The 6,000-nt window shown below is 36.9% G+C and overlaps 1 pseudogene; it reads right to left on the bottom strand.

Annotated features, from left to right (window-relative positions):
* Window positions 1-592: 592 nt before the first annotated feature.
* Window positions 593-2,436, bottom strand: LOC147790966 (O-fucosyltransferase 19 pseudogene; annotated as a pseudogene).
* Window positions 2,437-6,000: the final 3,564 nt, after the last annotated feature.

Below are 6,000 nucleotides of genomic sequence, written 5' to 3'. Positions count from 1 at the left end.
GGTCTAACTATGGGGATAGCTCATGCTCACGCTATTGAAAACTGTAGTGTCCGCATCTATACATAAGATATTAGATAATTTATCATGTTCGAGTGACATACAACATATATGAGGTCCCACATAATGGAAGAATGAAATGATACACATAATACTTTCGTGATATCATACCTTCCGTAACTATATACAATAGTCAAGTTGAGACATTGGAACCAACCCTATATATATATATATATATATATACTTTATTTTAATTAAAAAGTTTATCATTTCCCATAATAGTTATTTAGTATTTTTTGTCGTACTAAGAAGGTTGTTAAATGACATTAAAACACAAGTTTTATTTTTGAAATTTGACTTTGAATTCAATTCTTACCAAAAAAAAAAAAATAAAAAAAAATATTGAAAACCATCCATTTAAAAAAAATGAAAATGATTATCAGATAGGTCACGTATGTAATCACCTTTGTTCGTGGAACCACCATTTTAAGAGTATTTAAATGACTCGAGAATTCGATCAACCTAGATTACCCAACCCTCTGAGTTAAGTTAAATTTTTTCGATTTCGTTCGCCGGTTAACGTTTTTTTGTTAGGTCAACCTACCAACCCGAAATTAGGGTTACCATTGTTAGACGAACACGACTCTCCACAATGGTATGATATTGTCCACTTTGAGCATAAGTGCTCATGGTTTTGCTTTGGGCTTCCCCAAAAGGCCTCATTCTCCAAGTGATCAACCAACCTGACTAGATTTTGCCTGTCGGGATTTATTGTCTTTCTGTATCCTTCAAACATCCTATGACCCTGCACTGCTTTAGCCATGTTTCCATCATAGGTATAAACAAACACATCGCTCTCTACTGCCACGATATAATCCAAGGCAGCCATCCGATTCTGGTACAGCTTAAATGGCTCCAATTCCTTCTCTGTTGCAAGAGTCGAATGTGAAAAGACGTTGGGGTATTCCGATCGAAAGGCGTTCATGCTATCGCTGCCATAAATCTCCCCGGCGACGATGTAGATTTTAGTTTTGGAAGGGTATCCTAAGGCTTTAAGCAACAGGGCTGCCTCCAGAGGGGTCATTGGGCATCCCCCTAGAATTCTCTTTCCTTTTGCATCTATCTCTTTCTCCTTCCAATGCTTGACATTGTATCTCATAACTTTGAGCTCCTCCTCTTCCTTTGCTGTCAAGTTGTGGCTGCAGCCAGTGAATGCAAGCATATCTTTCTCATACCTGAGATGGAGAGCAATATATGGTTCATCACCCTTTCTTAATCTATCAACTAAGATCTTCCCAAGCTCCTCAATCTCCTTGCTAAACCGTAGAGCCTTGTAATTGGCACGGCATCGAAGCTTTTGAATGTAAGATGGCAAACCATTATTGACTATTCGAGAATCAGTATGCGTGAGCATTAACACTTTGTGTCTCTTTAACAAATGTAGCATCTCTCCTCGGTAATATCTAGACTTGGACCAGGAAACTGGAGCCTTCACAAAGGGCTTGACCGATGCCAACCGACGAGGCACGTTCTCGACGATTTCGATATCATCTCTTAGAACATCCATGAAGTGCCTCCAATCAAAAATATCTTTAAAATCACTCGGATCCGTCCAAAACGACTCGTGATCAAGGGAAGGAAGAACAAGTGTAGCATTCATAATCTTAGCAACAGCAACCATATCACATATCCCTGTTCTCATCTGATTCAGTCCTCCATTGGCATGAACAATAAGATAGCCATTTGTTTTGCCACGAGCTCTTATTCGATTCTTGGGTCGAGAGATGCACTGATAGAAATTATCACTCTTTGGTTTCATCCAAATATCAGACGTAGAAATCTTCTCGAGAAGACGTTTGGGGACGACGGCTTCGTCCTCTGCAACGGCTCTTTGCGCCATGGCCCAATCTTCTTTGAACGTTTGTATGATCAACTGTCCTTTATCGATCATCTTGCCGTTAATCTCGACATGGGAATTGAGGAAGGTGAACTTAAAGAACACGGTTAGAATAGCCATGAACATCAAAATCCAAAAAATCTTACGCCCGAAGTTCCGTCCGGATCCTAATGACTGAACGATCATAGCGGTCAATAGAAGCCCTTCTTCCATCTTGAGAAGCCAAGGCTCAGGCACCCAACACAAGGCCCGATTCCGAAACAAAAAGTGCCTAATCACGGGATGATGAACATGATGGTGGTGATGGTGATGGAGGTGGGACCCAGCATTAGAGACGTTGGAATTGTCTTCTTCGTCATACAAATCTGAAAAGTTTGAGAGTCGGCTGTCGGAGTCCAAAAAGTCTGTGATACGCCGTCTGGTTTTTGTCGCCGGTCCACCGACTCGTGGACTTACATTACAGGAAGGGCTCAGACCGCCGGAAGCCATCGCCGGAAGATCAAAATAAAAAGAATAAAAATGCTGTGTTTGATCCAGAGAGATTGGATGGAAGTCCCACATCGACTAATTTAGGAAATGATCATGGGTTTATAAGTGAGGAATACTAACTCCATTGGGATGAGGCCTTTTGGGGAAACCCAAAGCAAAGCCATGAGAGCTTATGCTCAAAGTGGACAATATCATACCATTGTGGAGAGTCGTGTTCGTCTAACATGGTATCAGAGCCATGCCCTAAACTTAGTCGTGCCAATAGATTGATAAATCCTCAAATCCTCAAATATCGAACAAAGAACTCCTAAAGAAAAGGAGCCAAGCCCCTCCTCGAAGGCAGTCAAAAATGACTAAGACTCCAAAGAAGTCGAGCCTCGATTAAGGGGAGGCGCACTTTGTTCGAGGGGAGGTGTTGGATGATGGAAGTCCCACATCGACTAATTTAGGAAATGATCATGGGTTTATAAGTGAGGAATACTAACTCCATTGGGATGAGGCCTTTTGGGGAAACCCAAAGCAAAGCCATGAGAGCTTATGCTCAAAGTGGACAATATCATACCATTGTGGAGAGTCGTGTTCGTCTAACAACCATCCAATCCTACTCTACCATATTTTTAAGATTATTATAAAAATTAATAATATTTGACGTTTGTAACGGATGTCAGTGATATATTATGACATTTAAATATTTGACGTTTGTATGATTTTGTAAGTTAATTTTAAAAAAAGAACAGTCCAATAACCCATCCAACCTAAATCGAAAATAAAGTGTTGGGTTAGGTTGGGTTGAGTTGTGAGCTCTATTCGAGTCATTCGGGACACCAATCCAGCCAACCTAACCTAACTCGTGCATACCTCTAGTCCATTTGCGGTTAAATAAATATATTACGAAACTTTAAATTAAAATAAACAAAATTACCCACCAAAGTTATCGCCTTCAACGTAAGAATTTTCAAACTTAATATTATAAATCCAAGTAGCCCCAAATGACAAGAACAAAAGGACAGAAGAACAAGACAGTAAGACATGAACGTGGGGTTACCATTTGAAACATCGGAGAAACAGTTTCAGAGACTCCCCGTTGACAGACGACGGTGGAGGCGGCGGAAAGTCAAATTAAAATTATCCATTATCTATTATTATTTTTATTATTATTTATTATACAAAATTTCAAGTGGGGTTTGCATAAAATAAAAACATTAACACTGTACTTTATTGACCATATTTAGCTTCACAACATTATAGTATATGCTCGGAAATTTCATAATATAATGTTTTTATAATATGATCGCATTTCTTATACATTATTATTTCAACATTTTTATAATATTAAAAACACCCAAATCTAAGCCTTCCTCGAACATTCATATAATTTAATAAAACAACGGTCTGATTGTTCAACGTTGTATTGAATTTTACTTTTTTTTTTTTCACCTAAAGACGTTTTTTTTTAATTTTTTTAATTTTTTTAATTTTAAATTTGTGATACGCAGTCGTTTTAGAAGAATATATAATGTTATTAGTTGTTTGCAGCCATGCAAAATAATATTCATTTAATTTAAACTATTTTTTTATTATTTATATTTAGGGTTCTTAAATTGAGTGGCAGCTTCATTTGAGGAAAAGTCCAAAATTGGATGGACTTGCATGTAAATAAATAATTGTTTGGGGTCACTTTTCAAATAAATAAATGTTGGTCAAATACAAATTTGGTTGACTTTTATATAAAGACAAAATAATAAAATTGTTGACTTTATATAAAACATAATTATTGCATAAATGAAACTTGATTCTTTCTCGTGACATTGTTTATCTGGGAGTAATTTTAAAATAAATAATTTTTTTTTTTTATAAAAAGTTAGGATTGGGATACAAAATTGACATTATTATTTTTTTTTTAGAGAATTTAAATATTTACGATTTAACCTAATATTCAACTTTGGTTAATGCGTATTGAGGAAGTCGCAGTAAATAAAAATAATCTATATTAATAAATAAATTTATTACGTGGTTGAAAATTGAAATTTCAAATATTTATTTATGGCATGTCATTTTTTTAATTATATAATATTCGTATTAGACCACCCATTGTTTTTTTTTAAAGAAATATTTGACTTAAATTTTATAATTTTTTTTGTTACTAAAATATGGTTCAAATGTCAATTCATATTTCATATAAAATAAAATAAAACGGATTTGACTTTTAAGAGTTTTGGTCAATTATAAGTAAGAAATACATCTCTACTGCAATGAGGCCTTTTGGGGAAACCAAAAGTAAAGTCATGAGAGTTTATGTTCAAAGTGGATAATATCATACCATTGTGGAGGTTCGTGGTTCTAACATAGTATTAGAGTCATGTCTTAACTTAGTCATGTTAGTTGAATCCTCAAATGTCAAACAAAGAAATTAGAATCCTCAAAGGTGTAGTCAACAATGACTTAAGTGTCGAACAAAGGGTGTAGTTTATTCGAGGGATCTAAAGAAATGAGTCGAGTCTCAATTAAAAAGAGGTTGTTTAACGGCTCCATAGTCTTCAAGGAAGGCTAGCCTCGAAGGTAGTCAAAAGTGACTCAAATGTTGAACAAGTAATGTATTTTGTTCGAGGGCTCTGGAAAAACCAGTTAAGCCTCAACTAAGGGGAGACTCTGTTGAGTAGTTTTAGATTATTTCAATAAAGACATATTCTGTACGTTTAGAACACGTCAATTTCTGTTAGCTATTTTCTTGTTATTAGTGGAGCTAGTCTTCTTTTATTCTACAATTTGATGTATTTCTAGGCATTGGAAGCTATGAATAAAGACAAATAATTCTGGTGCATTTGTCAAGTCTCTCAAACTTACAATTATCATACTCTTCAAGGGTTTCATAGGCCTCAAATGATGCTCTATGTGTACTTTGTTAGCTAATTAAGAGAATGATCATATTCGAGGGCTCGTCTCAGGGAAGGCTAGCCTCGAAGGTGTCGTCATAAGTGACTCAAGTGTCGAATATAGGGTATTTTTTGTTTGAGGGCTCCAGAGAAAGGAGTCAAACCTCAATTAAGAGGAGTTTGTTCGAGGGCTTCATAGACCTCAGGAGAGGCTCTATCGTATTCTTTGTTCGACGGGAGGATTGTTATCAGGAGAAAGTCCCACCTCGACTAATATGGATTTATAAGTAAGACCCACCAACCAGATACCCCTTTGGTATATGGTCCACAAGAACTGGGGCCAAGTACACAAGCTCCAAAAGAAAATGGCCCAACCCACTTACAATTCAGGCAATAAAAAACTAAAGAACACCAAGTAGACAATAAACAAGAGGTGAATGAGATATAATAGCAATAGCTAACCCAATTTCGTACACAACAGGCAAAGTGCAGAACCCAATACAGCAGCAGCAGCAGCAGCAGCAGCACACACCCCGCCGGCTGCCGGCCACTGGCATAGAAACACACAATAAAATAATGAAAACCCCCAGAAATAAAGTGTCCAAGTTTTTATTTAATAGTATGATGCGCATGCACAGAGGAAGCAAGGCGCGCGCACGCACGCACGCACGCGCACTGAGCAGTTGAGTTGCTGCGCGCATCCCTTAAGGTTCACTCAACTTTTTTGGCTGAATTTTTAATGGC

Source organism: Cucurbita pepo, chromosome 9, assembly GCF_057944985.1.
Source record: "Cucurbita pepo subsp. pepo isolate OVF chromosome 9, ASM5794498v1, whole genome shotgun sequence".
NCBI lineage: Eukaryota > Viridiplantae > Streptophyta > Magnoliopsida > Cucurbitales > Cucurbitaceae > Cucurbita > Cucurbita pepo.
This window is presented reverse-complemented; position numbering and strand designations above follow the sequence as displayed.